This window comes from Micromys minutus, assembly GCF_963924665.1.
Source record: "Micromys minutus genome assembly, chromosome: 16".
Taxonomy (NCBI): Eukaryota; Metazoa; Chordata; class Mammalia; order Rodentia; family Muridae; genus Micromys; species Micromys minutus.
In genome coordinates this window covers 1,272,501-1,290,000 of record NC_137985.1, presented here as the reverse complement: position 1 = coordinate 1,290,000, position 17,500 = coordinate 1,272,501, and positions in this window count along the sequence as shown.

The window sequence follows — 17,500 nt, the reverse complement described above, 5'->3', positions numbered from 1 at the left end:
GTTTAGAGTTGTTTAGGTTTTTTTAGGGTTGTTTATGATTTAGTGTTTAGGGTTGTTCAGGATTTATGATTTAGGATATTTTAAGGTTTAGGGTTTAAGGTTGTATAGTGTTTTAGGGTTTAGGCTATAATGTTTAGGGTTAAGAGTTTAGGGTTGTTTAGGGTATAGTGTTAATGGTTTTAGGGTTTAGGCTTGTTTAGGGTTTAGTGTTTAGGGTTTAGGGTTTAGGGTTTTTTAGCATTTAGTGTTTAGAGTTTAGGGTTTAGGGTGCTTTTGGAATTAGTGTTTAGGGCTTTTCTGGGTTTAGGGTTTAGGATTTATTGTGTTAGGGTTAGTGTTAGGGTTAGGTTTAGGGTTAGGGTGAGGGTTAGGGTGAGGGTTAAGGTTAGGGTTAGAGTTAAGGTTAGTGTTAGTGTTAGGGTAAGACTTAGGGTTAGGGATAGGGTTAGGGTTAGGGTTATGGTTAGGGTTAGGGTTAGTGTTAGGGTTAGGTTAGGGTTAGGGTTAGGGATAGGGGTTAGGGTTAGGGTTAGTCTTAGGGGCTAGGGGTTAGGGTTAGGGTTAGTGTTAGGGTTAGGGTTAGGGTTAGGTTTAGTGTTAGGGTTATTATTAGGGGGTTAGGTTTAAGTTTAGGATTAGTGTTAGGGTTAGAATTAGAAATAGTGTTAGTGTTAGGATTAGGGTCAGGGTTAGGTTTAGGGATATGGTTAGGGTTAGGGTTAAGGGTAGGGTTAGGGTTAGGGTTAGATTTAAAGTTTAGGGTTTAGTGTTAGGATTAGGAATAGTGTGAGGTTTAGGGTTAGGGTTAGGTTTAGGGTTAGGGTTAGGGTTAGTGTTTGGGTTATGGTTAGTGTTAGGATTAGGGTTAGGGTTAGGGTCAGGGTTAGGTTTAGGGTTAGGGTTAGGGTTAGGGTTAGATTAAGGGTTAGGTTTAGGTTTATTTTTAGATTTAGGGTTTAGGGTTTAAAGTTTATGTTTTAGAATTGTTTAAGGTTTAGGGTGGATTAGGGTTAGGGTTTAGAGTTTAGTATTATGGTTACGGTTAGGATTAGAGTTAGGGTTAGGGTTAGGGTTAGGGTTAGGGTTAGTGTTAGGGTTAGGGTTAGGGTTATGGTTAGTGTTAGGATTAGGGTTAGGGTTAGTGTCAGGGTTAGGTTTAGGGTTAGGGTTAGGGTTAGGGTTAGATTTAGGGTCAGGTTTAGGTTTATTGTTAGATTTAGGGTTTAGGGTTTAAGGTTTATGGTTTAGGATTGTTTAAGGTTTAGGGTGGATTAGGTTTATGGTTTAGAGTTTAGTGTTATGGTTACGGTTAGTGTTAGGGTTAGGGTTAGGGTTAGGGTTAGGGTTAGGGTAATGCTTAGGGTTAGGGTTAGGGTTAGGGTAAGGGTTAGGGGTTAGTGTTAGGGTTAGGGTTAGGGTTAGGGTTAGGTTAGGGTTAGGGTTAGGGTTAGGGTTAGGGTTAGGGTTTAGGTTTAGTGTTAGGGTTAGGGTTATTATTAGGGCGTTAGGTTTAAGTTTAGGATTAGTGTTAGGGTTAGTATTAGAAACAGGGTTAGTGTTAGGATTAGGGTCAGGGTTAGGTTTAGGGTTAGGGTTAGGGTTAGGGTTAGGGTCAGGGAGGATTTAGGGTTAGGGTTAGGGTTAGGGTTAGATTTAGGGTTAGGTTTAGGTTTATTGTTAGATTTAGGATTTAGGGTCTAAGGTTTATGGTTTAGGATTGTTTAAGGTTTAGGGTGGATTAGGTTTAGGGTTTAGAGTCTAGTGTTATGGTTACGGTTAGGGTTAGGGTTAGGGTTAGGTTTAGTATTAGGGTTAAGGTTAGGGTTAGGATTAGGTTTAGGGTTAGGGTTAGGGTTAGGGTTAGGGTTAGTGTTAGGGTTAGGGTTAGGATTAGGGTTAGGGTTAGGGTTAGGGTAAAGGTTAGGGGTTAGGGTTAGGGTTATGGTTATTGTTAGGTTTAGGGTTTAGGGTTTAGTGTTTAGGGTTTAAGGTTTAGGGTTTAGGATTGTTTAAGATTTAGGGTGGTTTAGGTTAAGAGTTTAGGGTTTAGAGTTTAGGATTGTTTAAGGTTTAGGGTTGTTTAGGGTATAGTGTTTAGGGTTAAAAGTTTAGGGTTGTTTAGGGTTTAGTGTTTAGGGTTTAGGGTTGTTTAAGGTTTAGTGTTTAAGGTTTAGGTTTTAGGGTTTTTTTGGGTTTAGTGTTTAGTGTTGTTTAGGGTATAGTGTTAATGGTTTAGGGTTTAGGGTTATTTAGGGTTTAGTGTTTAAGGTTTAGGGTATAGGTTTGTTTAGGGTTTAGTGTTTAGGGTTGTTTATGGTTTAGTGATTAGGGTTGTTTAGGGTTGTTTAGAGGTTAGTGTTTAGGGTTATTCAGGGTTTATGATTTATGGTTGTTCAGGGTTTAGGATTTATGGTTGTTCAGGGTTTAGGATTTAGGGATTAAGGTTAAGGCGTTAGGGTTAGGGTTAGGGTTAGGGTTAGGGTTAGGGTTAAGTTTAGCGTTAGGGTTAGGGTTAGGGTTATGGTTAGTGTTAGGATTAGGGTTAGGGTTAGGGTCAGGGTTAGGTTTAGGGTTAGGGTTAGGGTTAGGGTTAGATTTAGGGTCAGGTTTAGGTTTATTGTTAGATTTAGGGTTTAGGGTTTAAGGTTTATGGTTTAGGATTGTTTAAGGTTTAGGGTGGATTAGGTTAAGGTTTAGAGTTTAGTGTTATGGTTACGGTTAGTGTTAGGGTTAGGGTTAGGGTTAGGTTTAGGGTTAGGGTAATGGTTAGGCTTAGGGTTAGGGTTAGGGTAAGGGTTAGGGGTTAGTGTTATGGTTAGGGTTAAGTTTAGGGTTAGGGTTAGGTTAGGGTTAGGGTTAGGGTTAGGGTTAGGGTTAGGGGTTAGGGTTAGTGTTAGGGTTAGGGTTATTATTATGGGTTAGGTTTAAGTTTAGGATTAGTGTTAGGGTTAGAATTAGAAATAGGGTTAGTGTTAGGATTAGGTTCAGGATTAGGTTTTGGGTTAGGGTTAGGGTTAGGGTCAGGGAGGATTTAGGGTTAGGGTTAGGGTTAGGGTTAGATTTATGGTTAGGTTTAGGTTTATTGTTAGATTTAGGATTTAGGGTCTAAGGTTTATGGTTTAGGATTGTTTAAGCTATAGGGTGGATTAGGTTTAGGGTTTAGAGTTTAGTGTTATGGTTACGGTTAGGGTTAGGGTTAGGGTTAGGGTTAGGATTAGGGTTAAGGTTAGGGTTAGGATTAGGTTTAGGGTTAGGGTTAGGGTTAGGGTTAGCGTTAGGGTTAGGCTTAGGGTTAGGGTTAAGGTTAGGTTTAGGGTTAAGGTTAGGTTTAGGGTTAGGGTTAGGGTTAGGGTTAGGTTTAGGGTTAGGATTAGGGTTAGGGTTAGGGTTAGGTAAGGGTTAGGGGTTAGGGTTAGGGTTATGGTTATTTTTAGGTTTAGTGTTTAGGGTTTAGTGTTTAGGGTTTAAGGTTTAGGGTTTAGGATTGTTTAAGATTTAGGGTGGTTTAGGTTAAGGGTTTAGGGTTTAGAGTTTAGGATTGTTTAAGGTTTAGGGTTGTTTAGGGTATAGTGTTTCGGATTAAAAGTTTAGGGTTGTTTAGGGTTTAGTGTTTAGGGTTTATGGTTGTTTAAGGTTTAGTGTTTAAGGTTTAGGTTTTAGGGTTGTTTTGGGTTTAGTGTTTAGTGTTGTTTAGAGTATAGTGTTAATGGTTTAGGGTTTAGGGTTATTTAGGGTTTAGTGTTTAAGGTTTAGGGTATAGGGTTGTTTAGGGTTTAGTGTTTAGGGTTGTTTATGGTTTAGTGATTAGGGTTGTTTAGGGTTGTTTAGAGGTTAGTGTTTAGGGTTATTCAGGGTTTATGATTTAGGGTTGTTCAGGGTTTAGGATTTATGGTTGTTCAGGGTTTAGGATTTAGGGATTAAGGTTAAGGGGTTAGGGTTAGGGTTAGGGTTAGGGTTAGGGTTAGGGTTAGGGTTAGGGTAAGGGTTAGGGTTAGGGTTAGGGTTAGGGTTAAGGTTAGGGTTAGGGTTAGGGTTAGGGTTATGGTTAGTGTTAGGATTAGGGTTAGTGTTAGGGTCAGGGTTAGGTTTAGGGTTAGGGTTAGGTTTAGGGTTAGATTTAGGGTCAGGTTTAGGTTTATTTTTAGATTTAGTGTTTAGGGTTTAAGGTTTATGGTTTAGGATTGTTTAAGGTTTAGGGTGGATTAGGTTTAGGGTTTAGAGTTTAGTGTTATGCTTACGGTTAGTGTTAGGGTTAGGGTTAGGTTTAGGGTTAGGTTTAGGGTAATGGTTAGGGTTAGGGTTAGGGTTAGGGTTAGGGTAAGGGTTAGGGGTTAGTGTTAGGGTTAGGGTTAGGGTTAGGGTTAGGGTTAGGGTTAGGTTAGGGTTAGGGTTAGGGTTAGGGTTAGGGTTAGGGGTTAGGGTTAGTGTTAGGGTTAGGTTTATTATTAGGGGGTTAGGTTGAAGTTTAGGATTAGTGTTAGGGTTAGAATTAGAAATAGGGTTAGTGTTAAGATTAGGGTCAGGGTTAGGTTTAGGGTTAGGGTTAGGGTTAGGGTTAGGGTTAGGTTTAGGGTTAGGGTTAGGGTTAGGATTAGGGTTAGGGTTAGGGTTAGGGTAAGGATTAGGGGTTAGGGTTAGGGTTATGGTTATTGTTAGGTTTAGGGTTTAGGGTTTAGTGTTTAGGGTTTAAGGTTTAGGGTTTAGGATTGTTTAAGATTTAGGGTTGTTTAGGTTAAGGGTTTAGGGTTTAGAGTTTAGGATTGTTTAAGGTTTAGGGTTGTTTGGGGTATAGTGTTTAGGGTTAAAAGTTTAGGGTTGTTTAGGGTTTAGTGTTTAGGGTTTAGGGTTGTTTAAGGTTTAGTTTTTAAGGTTTAGGTTTTAGGGTTGTTTTGGGTTTAGTGTTTAGTGTTGTTTAGGGTATAGTGTTAATGGTTTAGGGTTTAGGGTTATTTAGGGTTTAGTGTTTAAGGTTTAGGATATAGGGTTTTTTAGGGTTTAGTGTTTAGGGTTGTTTATGGTTTAGTGATTAGGGTTGTTTAGGGTTGTTTAGAGGTTAGTGTTTAGGGTTATTCAGGGTTCATGATTTAGGGTTGTTCAGGGTTTAGGATTTATGGTTGTTCAGGGTTTAGGATTTAGGGATTAAGGTTAAGGGGTTAGGGTTAGGGTTAGGGTTAGGGTTAGGGTTAGCATTAGGGTTAGAGTTAGGGTTAGAGTTAGGGTTATGGGGTTATGTTAGGATTAAGGTTAGGGTTAGGGTTATGGGGTTAAGGTTAGGGTTGGGGTTAGGGTTAGGTTTAGGTTTAGGGTTAGGTTTAGGGTTATGGTTATTCTTAGATTTATGGTTTAAAATTTAGGGTTTATGGTTTAAGGTTTAGGGTTTAGGATTGTTTAAGTTTTAGGGTGGTTTAGGTTTAGGGTATAGGGTTTAGCGTTTCAGATTGTTTAATGTTTAGGGTTGTTTAGGTTTTAGCGTTTAGAGTTGTTTAGGGTTTTTTAGGGTTGTTTATGATATAGTGTTTAGGCTTGTTCAGGATTTATGATTTAGGATATTTTAAAGTTTAGGGTTTAAGGTTGTATAGTGTTTTAGGGTTTAGGGTATAATATTTAGGGTTAAGGGTTTAGGGTTGTTTAGGGTATAGTGTTAATGGTTTTAGGGTTTAGGCTTGTTTAGGGTTTAGTGTTTAGGGTTTAGAGTTTAGGGTTTTTTAGCGTTTAGTGTTTATAGTTTAGGGTTTAGGGTGCTTTTGGAATTAGTGTTTAGGGTTTTTCGGGGTTTAGGGTTTAGGATTTAGGGTGTTAGGGTTAGTGTTAGGGTTAGGTTTAGGGTTAAGGTGAGGGTTAGGGTGAGGGTTAAGGTTAGGGTTAGGGTTAAGGTTAGTGTTAGTGTTAGGGTAAGGGTTAGGGTTAGGGATAGGGTTAGGGTTAGGGTTAGGGTTAGGGTTAGGGTTAAGGTTAGGTTTAGGGTTAGGGTTAGGGTTAGGGGTTAGTGTTAGGGTTAGTGTTAGGGGTTAGGGGTTAGTTTTAGGGTTAGGGTTAGGGTTAGGGTTAGGTTTTGTGTTAGGGTTATTATTAGGGGGTTAGGTTTTAGTTTAGGATTAGTGTTAGGGTTAGAATTAGAAATAGGGTTAGTGTTAGGATTAGGGTCAGGGTTAGGTTTAGGGAAATGGTTAGGGTTAGGGTTAAGGGTAGAGTTAGGGTTAGGGTTAGATTTAAAGTTTAGGGTTTAGTGTTAGGATTAGGGATAGTGTGAGGTTTAGGGTTAGGTTTAGGGTTAGGGTTAGGGTTAGTGTTTGGGTTATGATTAGTGTTATTATTAAGGTTAGGGTTAGGGTCCGGTTCAGGTTTAGGGTTAGGGTTAGGGTTAGGGTTAGATTTAGGGTTAGGTTTAGGTTTATTGTTAGATTTAGGTTTTAGGGTTTAAGGTTTAGGGTTTAGGATTATTTAAGGTTTAGGGTAGATTAGGTTTAGGGTTTAGAGTTTAGTATTATGGTTACGGTTAGGGTTAAAGTTAGGGTTAGAGTTAGGGTTAGGGTTAGGGTTAGGGTTAAGGTTAGGGTTAATGTTAGGGTTAGGGTTAGGGTAAAAGTTAGGGGGTTAGTGTTAGGGTTAGGGTTAGGGTTAGGGTTAGGGTTAGGGTTAGGTTAGGGTTAGGGTTAGGGTTAGGGTAAGGGTTAGGTTTAGGGTTAGGGTTAGGATTAAGGTTAGGGTTAGGGTTAGGGTTAGGGTTATGGTTAGTGTTAGGATTAGGGTTAGTGTTAGGGTCAGGGTTAGGTTTAGGGTTAGGGTTAGGGTTAGGGTTAGATTTAGGGTCAGGTTTAGGTTTATTGTTAGATTAAGGGTTTAGGGTTTAAGATTTATGGTTTAGGATTGTTTAAGGTTTAGGGTGGATTAGGTTTAGGGTTTAGAGTTTAGTGTTATGGTTACGGTTAGTGTTAGGGTTAGGGTTAGGGTTAGGGTTAGGGTTAGGGTAATGGTTAGGGTTAGGGTTAGGGTTAGGGTTAGGGTAAGGGTTAGGGGTTAGTGTTAGGGTTAGGGTTAGGGTTAGGGTTAGGGTTAGGTTAGGATTAGGGTTAGGGTTAGGGTTAGGGGTTAGTGTTAGTGTTAGGGTTAGGTTTATTATTAGGGGGTTAGGTTTAAGTTTAGGATTAGTGTTAGGGTTAAAATTAGAAATAGGGTTAGTGTTAGGATTAGGGTCAGGGTTAGGTTTAGGGTTAGGGTTAGGGTTAGGGTTAGGTTTAGGGTTAGGATTAGGGTTAGGGTTAGGGTTAGGGTAAGGGTTAGGGGTTAGGGTTAGGGTTATGGTTATTGTTAGGTTTAGGGTTTAGGGTTTAGTGTTTAGGGTTTAAGGTTTAGGGTTTAGGATTGTTTAAGATTTAGGGTGGTTTAGGTTAAGGGTTTAGGGTTTAGAGTTTAGGATTGTTTAAGGTTTAGGGTTGTTTAGGGTATAGTGTTTAGGGTTAAATTTTAGGGTTGTTTAGGGTTTAGTGGTTAGGGTTTAGGGTTGTTTAAGGTTTAGTGTTTAAGGTTTAGGTTTTAGGGTTGTTTTGGGTTTAGTGTTTAGTGTTGTTTAGGGTATAGTGTTAATGGTTTAGGGTTTAGGGTTATTTAGGGTTTAGTGTTTAAGGTTTAGGGTATAGGGTTGTTTAGGGTTTAGTGTTTAGGGTTGTTTATGGTTTAGTGATTAGGGTTGTTTAGGGTTGTTTAGAGGTTAGTGTTTAGGGTTATTCAGGGTTTATGATTTAGGGTTGTTCAGGGTTTAGGATTTATGGTTGTTCAGGGTTTAGGATTTAGGGATTAAGGTTAAGGGGTTAGGGTTAGGGTTAGGGTTAGGGTTAGGGTTAGGGTTAGCATTAGGTTTAGAGTTAGGGTTAGAGTTAGGGTTATGGGGTTATGTTAGGCTTAAGGTTAGGGTTAGGGTTTTGGGGTTAAGGTTAGGGTTGGGGTTAGGGTTAGGTTTAGGTTTAGGGTTAGGGTTAGGGTTATGGTTATTCTTAGATTTATGGTTTAAAATTTAGGGTTTATGGTTTAAGGTTTAGGGTTTAGGATTGTTTAAGTTTTAGGGTGGTTTAGGTTTAGGGTATAGGGTTTAGCGTTTAAGATTGTTTAATGTTTAGGGTTTTTTAGGTTTTAGCGTTTAGAGTTGTTTAGGGTTTTTTGGGGTTGTTTATGATTTAGTGTTTAGGGTTGTTCAGGATTTATGATTTAGGATATTTTAAGTTTTAGGGTTTAAGGTTGTATAGTGTTTTAGGGTTTAGGGTATAATATTTAGGGTTAAGGGTTTAGGGTTGTTTAGGGTATAGTGTTAATGGTTTTAGTGTTTAGGCTTGTTTAGGGTTTAGTGTTTAGGGTTTAGAGTTTAGGGTTTTTTAGCGTTTAGTGTTTATAGTTTAGGGTTTAGGGTGCTTTTGGAATTAGTGTTTAGGGTTTTTCGGGGTTTAGGGTTTAGGATTTAGGGTGTTAGGGTTAGTGTTAGGGTTAGGTTTAGTGTTAAGGTGAGGGTTAGGGTGAGGGTTAAGGTTAGGGTTAGGGTTAAGGTTAGTGTTAGTGTTAGGGTAAGGGTTAGGGTTAGGGATAGGGTTAGGGTTAGGGTTAGGGTTAGGGTTAAGGTTAGGGTTAGGGTTAGAGTTAGGGTTAGGGGTTAGTGTTAGGGTTAGTGTTAGGGGTTAGGGGTTAGTGTTAGGGTTAGGGTTAGGGTTAGGGTTAGGGTTAGGGTTAGGTTTTGTGTTAGGGTTATTATTAGGGGGTTAGGTTTTAGTTTAGGATTAGTGTTAGGGTTAGAATTAGAAATAGGGTTAGTGTTAGGATTAGGGTCAGGGTTAGGTTTAGGGATATGGTTAGGGTTAGGGTTAAGGGTAGAGTTAGGGTTAGGGTTAGATTTAAAGTTTAGGGTTTAGTGTTAGGATTAGGGATAGTGTGAGGTTTAGGGTTAGGTTTAGGGTTAGGGTTAGGGTTAGTGTTTGGGTTATGATTAGTGTTATTATTAGGGTTAGGGTTAGGGTCAGGTTTAGGTTTAGGGTTAGGGTTAGGGTTAGGGTTAGATTTAGGGTTAGGTTTAGGTTTATTGTTAGATTTAGGGTTTAGGGTTTAAGGTTTAAGGTTTAGGATTGTTTAAGGTTTAGGGTAGATTAGGTTTAGGGTTTAGAGTTTAGTATTATGGTTACGGTTAGGGTTAGGGTTAGGGTTCGAGTTAGGGTTAGGGTTAGGGTTAGGGTTAGGGTTAGGGTTAAGGTTAGGGTTAATGTTAGGGTTAGGGTTAGGGTAAAAGTTAGGGGGTTAGTGTTAGGGTTAGGGTTAGGGTTAGGGTTAGGGTTAGGGTTAGGGTTAGGTTAGGGTTAGGGTTAGGGTTAGGGTAAGGGTTAGGTTTAGGGTTAGGGTTAGGGTTAAGGTTAGGGTTAGGGTTAGGGTTAGGGTTATGGTTAGTGTTAGGATTAGGGTTAGTGTTAGGGTCAGGGTTAGTTTTAGGGTTAGGGTTAGGGTTAGGGTTAGATTTAGGGTCAGGTTCAGGTTTATTGTTAGATTTAGTGTTTAGGGTTTAAGATTTATGGTTTAGGATTGTTTAAGGTTTAGGGTGGATTAGGTTTAGGGTTTAGAGTTTAGTGTTATGGTTACGGTTAATGTTAGGCTTAGGGTTAGGGTTAGGGTTAGGGTTAGGGTAATGGTTAGGGTTAGGGTTAGGGTTAGGGTTAGGGTAAGTGTTAGGGGTTAGTGTTAGGGTTAGGGTTAGGGTTAGGGTTAGGGTTAGGTTAGGGTTAGGGTTAGGGTTAGGGTTAGGGGTTAGGGTTAGTGTTAGGGTTAGGTTTATTATTAGGGGATTAGGTTTAAGTTTAGGATTAGTGTTAGGGTTAGAATTAGAAATAGGGTTAGTGTTAGGATTAGGGTCAGGGTTATGTTTAGGGTTAGGGTTAGTGTTAGGGTTAGGGTTAGGGTTAGGATTAGGTTAGGGTTAGGGTTAGGGTTAGGGTTAGGGTTAGGATTAGGTTTAGGGTTAGGGTTTAGTGTTTAGGGTTTAAGGTTTAGGGTTTAGGATTGTTTAAGATTTAGGGTGGTTTAGGTTAAGGGTTTAGGCTTTAGAGTTTAGGATTGTTTAAGGTTTAGGGTTGTTTAGGGTATAGTGTTTAGGATTAAAAGTTTAGGGTTGTTTAGGGTTTAGTGTTTAGGGTTTAGGGTTGTTTAAGGTTTAGTGTTTAAGGTTTAGGTTTTAGGGTTGTTTTGGGTTTAGTGTTTAGTGTTGAATAGGGTATAGTGTTAATGGTTTAGGGTTTAGGGTTATTTAGGGTTTAGTGTTTAAGGTTTAGGGTATAGGGTTGTTTAGGGTTTAGTGTTTAGGGTTGTTTATGGTTTAGTGATTAGGGTTGTTTAGGGTTGTTTAGAGGTTAGTGTTTAGGGTTATTCAGGGTTTATGATTTAGGGTTGTTCAGGGTTTAGGATTTATGGTTGTTCAGGGTTTAGGATTTAGGGATTAAGGTTAAGGGGTTAGGGTTAGGGTTAGGGTTAGGGTTAGGGTTAGCATTAGGGTTAGAGTTAGGGTTAGAGTTAGGGATATGGGGTTATTTTAGGCTTAAGGTTAGGGTTAGGGTTATGGGGTTATGGTTAGGGTTGGGGTTAGGGTTAGGTTTAGGTTTAGGGTTAGGGTTAGGGTTATGGTTATTCTTATATTTATGGTTTAATATTTAGGGTTTATGGTTTAAGGTTTAGGGTTTAGGATTGTTTAAGTTTTAGGGTGGTTTAGGTTTAGGGTATAGGGTTTAGCGTTTAAGATTGTTTAATGTTTAGGGTTGTTTAGGTTTTAGCGTTTAGAGCTGTTTAGGGTTTTTTAGGGTTGTTTATGATTTAGTGTTTAGGCTTGTTCAGGATTTATGATTTAGGATATTTTAAGGTTTAGGGTTTAAGGTTGTATAGTGTTTTAGGGTTTAGGGTATAATATTTAGGGTTAAGGGTTTAGGGTTGTTTAGGGTATAGTGTTAATGGTTTTAGGGTTTAGGCTTGTTTAGGGTTTATTGTTTAGGGTTTAGAGTTTAGGGTTTTTTAGCATTTAGTTTTTATAGTTTAGGGTTTAGGGTGCTTTTGGAATTAGTGTTTAGGGTTTTTCGGGGTTTAGGGTTTAGGATTTAGGGTGTTAGGGTTAGTGTTAGGGTTAGGTTTAGGGTTAAGGTGAGGGTTAGGGTGAGGGTTAAGGTTAGGGTTAGGGTTAAGGTTAGTGTTAGTGTTAGGGTAAGGGTTAGGGTTAGGGATAGGGTTAGGGTTAGGGTTAAGGTTAGGGTTAAGGTTAGGGTTAGGGTTAGGGTTAGGGTTAGGGGTTAGTGTTAGGGTTAGTGTTAGGGGTTAGGGGTTAGTTTTAGGGTTAGGGTTAGGGTTAGGGTTAGGTTTTGTGTTAGGGTTATTATTAGGGGGTTAGGTTTTAGTTTAGGATTAGTGTTAGGGTTAGAATTAGAAATAGGGTTAGTGTTAGGATTAGGGTCAGGGTTAGGTTTAGGGATATGGTTAGGGTTAGGGTTAAGGGTAGAGTTAGGGTTAGGGTTAGATTTAAAGTTTAGGGTTTAGTGTTAGGATTAGGGATAGTGTGAGGTTTATGGTTAGGTTTAGGGTTAGGGTTAGGGTTAGTGTTTGGGTTATGATTAGTGTTATTATTAGGGTTAGGGTTAGGGTCCGGTTTAGGTTTAGGGTTAGGGTTAGGGTTAGGGTTAGATTTAGGGTTAGGTTTAGGTTTATTGTTAGATTTAGGTTTTAGGGTTTAAGGTTTAGGGTTTAGGATTGTTTATGGTTTAGGGTAGATTAGGTTTAGGGTTTAGAGTTTAGTATTATGGTTACGGTTAGGGTTAAAGTTAGGGTTAGAGTTAGGGTTAGGGTTAGGGTTAGGGTTAGGGTTAAGGTTAGGGTTAATTTTAGGGTTAGGGTTAGGGTAAAAGTTAGGGGGTTAGTGTTAGGGTTAGGGTTAGGGTTAGGGTTAGGGTTAGGGTTAGGTTAGGGTTAGGGTTAGGGTTAGGGTAAGGGTTAGGTTTAGGGTTAGGGTTAGGATTAAGGTTAGGGTTAGGGTTAGGGTTAGGGTTATGGTTAGTGTTAGGATTAGGGTTAGTGTTAGGGTCAGGGTTAGGTTTAGGGTTAGGGTTAGGGTTAGGGTTAGATTTAGGGTCAGGTTTAGGTTTATTGTTAGATTTAGTGTTTAGGGTTTAAGATTTATGGTTTAGGATTGTTTAAGGTTTAGGGTGGATTAGGTTTAGGGTTTAGAGTTTAGTGTTATGGTTACGGTTAGTGTTAGGGTTAGGGTTAGGGTTAGGGTTAGGGTTAGGGTTAGGGTAATGGTTAGGGTTAGGGTTAGGGTTAGGGTTAGGGTAAGGGTTAGGGGTTAGTGTTAGGGTTAGGGTTAGGGTTAGGGTTAGGTTAGGGTTAGGGTTAGGGTTAGGGTTAGGGGTTAGGGTTAGTGTTAGGGTTAGGTTTATTATTAGGGGGTGAGGTTTAAGTTTAGGATTAGTGTTAGGGTTAAAATTAGAAATAGGGTTAGTGTTAGGATTAGGGTAAGGGTTAGGTTTAGGGTTAGGGTTAGGGTTAGGGTTAGGTTTAGGGTTAGGATTAGGGTTAGGGTTAGGGTTAGGGTAAGGGTTAGGGGTTAGGGTTAGGGTTATGGTTATTGTTAGGTTTAGGGTTTAGGGTTTAGTGTTTAGAGTTTAAGGTTTAGGGTTTAGGATTGTTTAAGATTTAGGGTGGTTTAGGTTAAGGGTTTAGGGTTTAGAGTTTAGGATTGTTTAAGGTTTAGGGTTGTTTAGGGTATAGTGTTTAGGGTTAAAAGTTTAGGGTTGTTTAGGGTTTAATGTTTAGGGTTTAGGGTTGTTTAAGGTTTAGTGTTTAAGGTTTAGGTTTTAGGGTTGTTTTGGGTTTAGTGTTTAGTGTTGTTTAGGGTATAGTGTTAATGTTTTAGGGTTTAGGGTTATTTAGGGTTTAGTGTTTAAGGTTTAGGGTATAGGGTTGTTTAGTGTTTAGTGTTTAGGGTTGTTTATGGTTTAGTGATTAGGGTTGTTTAGGGTTCTTTAGAGGTTAGTGTTTAGGGTTATTCAGGGTTTATGATTTAGGGTTGTTCAGGGTTTAGGATTTATGGTTGTTCAGGGTTTAGGATTTAGGGATTAAGGTTAAGGGGTTAGGGTTAGGGTTAGGGTTAGGGTTAGGGTTAGCATTAGGGTTAGAGTTAGGGTTAGAGTTAGGGTTATGGGGTTATGTTAGGCTTAAGGTTAGGGTTAGGGTTATGGGGTTAAGGTTAGGGTTGGGGTTAGGGTTAGGTTTAGATTTAGGGTTAGGGTTAGGGTTATGGTTATTCTTAGATTTATGGTTTAAAATTTAGGGTTTATGGTTTAAGGTTTAGGGTTTAGGATTGTTTAAGTTTTAGGGTGGTTTAGGTTTAGGGTATAGGGTTTAGCGTTTAAGATTGTTTAATGTTTAGGGTTTTTTAGGTTTTAGCGTTTAGAGTTGTTTAGGGTTTTTTAGGGTTGTTTATGATTTAGTGTTTAGGGTTGTTCAGGATTTATGATTTAGGATATTTTAAGGTTTAGGGTTTAAGGTTGTATAGTGTTTTAGGGTTTAGGGTATAATATTTAGGGTTAAGGGTTTAGGGTTGTTTAGGGTATAGTGTTAATGGTTTTAGGGTTTAGGCTTGTTTAGGGTTTAGTGTTTAGGGTTTAGAGTTTAGGGTTTTTTAGCGTTTAGTGTTTATAGTTTAGGGTTTAGGGTGCTTTTGGAATTAGTGTTTAGGGTTTTTCGGGGTTTAGGGTTTAGGATTTAGGGTGTTAGGGTTAGTGTTAGGGTTAGGTTTAGTGTTAAGGTGAGGGTTAGGGTGAGGGTTAAGGTTAGGGTTAGGGTTAAGGTTAGTGTTAGTGTTAGGGTAAGGGTTAGGGTTAGGGTTAGGGTTAGGGTTAGGGTTAGGGTTAGGGTTAAGGTTAGGGTTAGGGTTAGGGTTAGGGTTAGGGGTTAGTGTTAGGGTTAGTGTTAGGGGTTAGGGGTTAGTGTTAGGGTTAGGGTTAGGGTTAGGGTTAGGGTTAGGGTTAGGTTTTGTGTTAGGGTTATTATTAGGGGGTTAGGTTTTAGTTTAGGATTAGTGTTAGGGTTAGAATTAGAAATAGGGTTAGTGTTAGGATTAGGGTCAGGGTTAGGTTTAGGGATATGGTTAGGGTTAGGGTTAAGGGTAGAGTTAGGGTTAGGGTTAGATTTAAAGTTTAGGGTTTAGTGTTAGGATTAGGGATAGTGTGAGGTTTAGGGTTAGGTTTAAGGTTATTGTTAGGGTTAGTGTTTGGGTTATGATTAGTGTTATTATTAGGGTTAGGGTTAGGGTCAGGTTTAGGTTTAGGGTTAGGGTTAGGGTTAGGGTTAGATTTAGGGTTAGGTTTAGGTTTATTGTTAGATTTAGGGTTTAGGTTTTAAGGTTTAAGGTTTAGGATTGTTTAAGGTTTAGGGTAGATTAGGTTTAGGGTTTAGAGTTTAGTATTATGGTTACGGTTAGGGTTAGGGTTAGGGTTAGAGTTAGGGTTAGGGTTAGGGTTAGGGTTAGGGTTAGGGTTAGGGTTAAGGTTAGGGTTAATGTTAGGGTTAGGGTTAGGGTAAAAGTTAGGGGGTTAGTGTTATGGTTAGGGTTAGGGTTAGGGTTAGGGTTAGGTTAGGGTTAGGGCTAGGGTTAGGGTAAGGGTTAGGTTTAGGGTTAGGGTTAGGGTTAAGGTTAGGGTTAGGGTTAGGGTTAGGGTTATGGTTAGTGTTAGGATTAGGGTTAGTGTTAGGGTCAGGTTTAGGTTTAGGGTTAGGGTTAGGGTTAGGGTTAGGGTTAGATTTAGGGTCAGGTTCAGGTTTATTGTTAGATTTAGTGTTTAGGGTTTAAGATTTATGGTTTAGGATTGTTTAAGGTTTAGGGTGGATTAGGTTTAGGTTTTAGAGTTTAGTGTTTTGGTTACGGTTAATGTTAGGGTTAGGGTTAGGGTTAGGGTTAGGGTTAGGGTAATGTTTAGGGTTACGGTTAGGGTTAGGGTTAGGGTAAGTGTTAGGGGTTAGTGTTAGGGTTAGGGTTAGGGTTAGGGTTAGGGTTAGGTTAGGGTTAGGGTTAGGGTTAGGGTTAGGGGTTAGGGTTAGTGTTAGGGTTAGGTTTATTATTAGAGGGTTAGGTTTAAGTTTAGGATTAGTGTTAGGGTTAGAATTAGAAATAGGGTTAGTGTTAGGATTAGGGTCAGGGTTAGGTTTAGGGTTAGGGTTAGGGTTAGGGTTAGGGTTAGGGTTAGGGTTAGGGTTAGGGTTAGGATTAGGGTTAGGGTTAGGGTTAGGGTTATGGTTAGGGTTAGGGTTTGGGTTAGGATTAGGTTTAGGGTTAGGGTTTAGTGTTTAGGGTTTAAGGTTTAGGGTTTAGGATTGTTTAAGATTTAGGGTGGTTTAGGTTAAGGGTTTAGGGTTTAGAGTTTAGGATTGTTTAAGGTTTAGGGTTGTTTAGGGTATAGTGTTTAGGGTTAAAAGTTTAGGGTTGTTTAGGGTTTAGTGTTTAGGGTTTAGGGTTGTTTAAGGTTTAGTGTTTAAGGTTTAGGTTTTAGGGTTGTTTTGGGTTTAGTGTTTAGTGTTGTTTAGGGTATAGTGTTAATGGTTTAGGGTTTAGGGTTATTTAGGGTTTAGTGTTGAAGGTTTAGGATATAGGGTTGTTTAGTGTTTAGTGTTTAGGGTTGTTTATGGTTTAGTGATTAGGGTTGTTTAGGGTTGTTTAGAGGTTAGTGTTTAGGGTTATTCAGGGTTTATGATTTAGGGTTGTTCAGGGTTTAGGATTTATGGTTGTTCAGGGTTTAGGATTTAGGGATTAAGGTTAAGGGGTTAGGGTTAGGGTTAGGGTTAGGGTTAGCATTAGGGTTAGAGTTATGGTTAGAGTTAGGGTTATGGGGTTATGTTAGGCTTAAGGTTAGGGTTAGGGTTATGGGGTTAAGGTTAGGGTTGGGGTTAGGGTTAGGTTTAGGTTTAGGGTTAGGGTTAGGGTTATGGTTATTCTTAGATTTATGGTTTAATATTTAGGGTTTATGGTTTAAGGTTTAGGGTTTAGGATTGTTTAAGTTTTAGGGTGGTTTAGGTTTAGGGTATAGGGTTTAGCGTTTAAGATTGTTTAATGTTTAGGGTTGTTTAGGTTTTAGCGTTTAGAGTTGTTTAGGGTTTTTTAGGGTTGTTTATGATTTAGTGTTTAGGGTTGTTCAGGATTTATGATTTAGGATATTTTAAGGTTTAGGGTTTAAGGTTGTATAGTGTTTTAGGGTTTAGGGTATAATGTTTAGGATTAAGGGTTTAGGGTTGTTTAGGGTATAGTGTTAATGGTTTTAGGGTTTAGGCTTGTTTAGGGTTTAGTGTTTAGGGTTTAGGGTTTAGGGTTTTTTAGCGTTTAGTGTTTATAGTTTAGGGTTTAGGGTGCTTTTGGAATTAGTGTTTAGGGTTTTTCGGGGTTTAGGGTTTAGGATTTAGGGTGTTAGGGTTAGTGTTAGGGTTGAGATAAGGGTTAAGGTGAGGGTTAGGGTTAAGGTTAGTGTTAGTGTTAGGGTAATGGTTAGGGTTAGGGATAGGGTTAGGGTTAGGGTTAGGGTTAGGATTAAGGTTAGGGTTAGGGTTAGCGTTAGGGTTAGGGGTTAGTGTTAGGGTTAGTGTTAGGGGTTAGGGGTTAGTGTTAGGGTTAGGGTTAGGGTTAGGGTTAGGTTTAGTGTTAGGGTTATTATTAGGGGGTTAGGGTTAGGGTTAGGGTTAGGGTTAGGGTTAGGGTTAGGGGTTAGGGTTAGTGTTAGGGTTAGGGTTATTATTAGGAAGTTAGGTTTAAGTTTAGGATTAGTGTTAGGGTTAGAATTAGAAATAGGGTTAGTGTTAGGATTAGGGTCAGGGTTAGTTTTAGGGTTAGTGTTAGGGTTAGGGTTAGGGTTAAGGTCTGAAAGGTTTTAGGGTTAGGGTTAGGGTTAGGGTTAGATTTAGGGTTAGGTTTAGGTTTATTTTTAGATTTAGGATTTAGGGTCTAAGGTTTATGGTTTAGGATTGTTTAAGGTTTAGGGTGGATTAGGTTTAGGGTTTAGAGTTTAGTGTTATGGTTACGGTTATGGTTAGGGTTAGGTTTAGGGTTAGGATTAGGGTTAAGGTTGGGGTTAGGATTAGGTTTAGGGTTAGGGTTAGGGTTAGGGTTAAGGTTAGGGTTAGGGTTAGGGTAGGGTTAGGATTAGGTTTAGGGTTAGGGTTTGGGTAAGGGTTAGGGATTAGGGTTAGGGTTATGATTATTGTTAGGTTTAGGGTTTAGGGTTTAGTGTTTAGGGTTTAAGGTTTAGGGTTTATGATTGTTTAAGATTTAGGGTGGTTTAGGTTAAGGGTTTAGGGTTTAGAGTTTAGGATTGTTTAAGGTTTAGGGTTGTTTAGGGTATAGTGTTAATGGTTTTAGGGTTTAGGCTTGTTTAGGGTTTAGTGTTTAGGGTTTAGGGTTGTTTAAGTTTTAGTGTTTAAGGTTTAGGTTTTAGGGTTGTTTTGGGTTTAGTGTTTA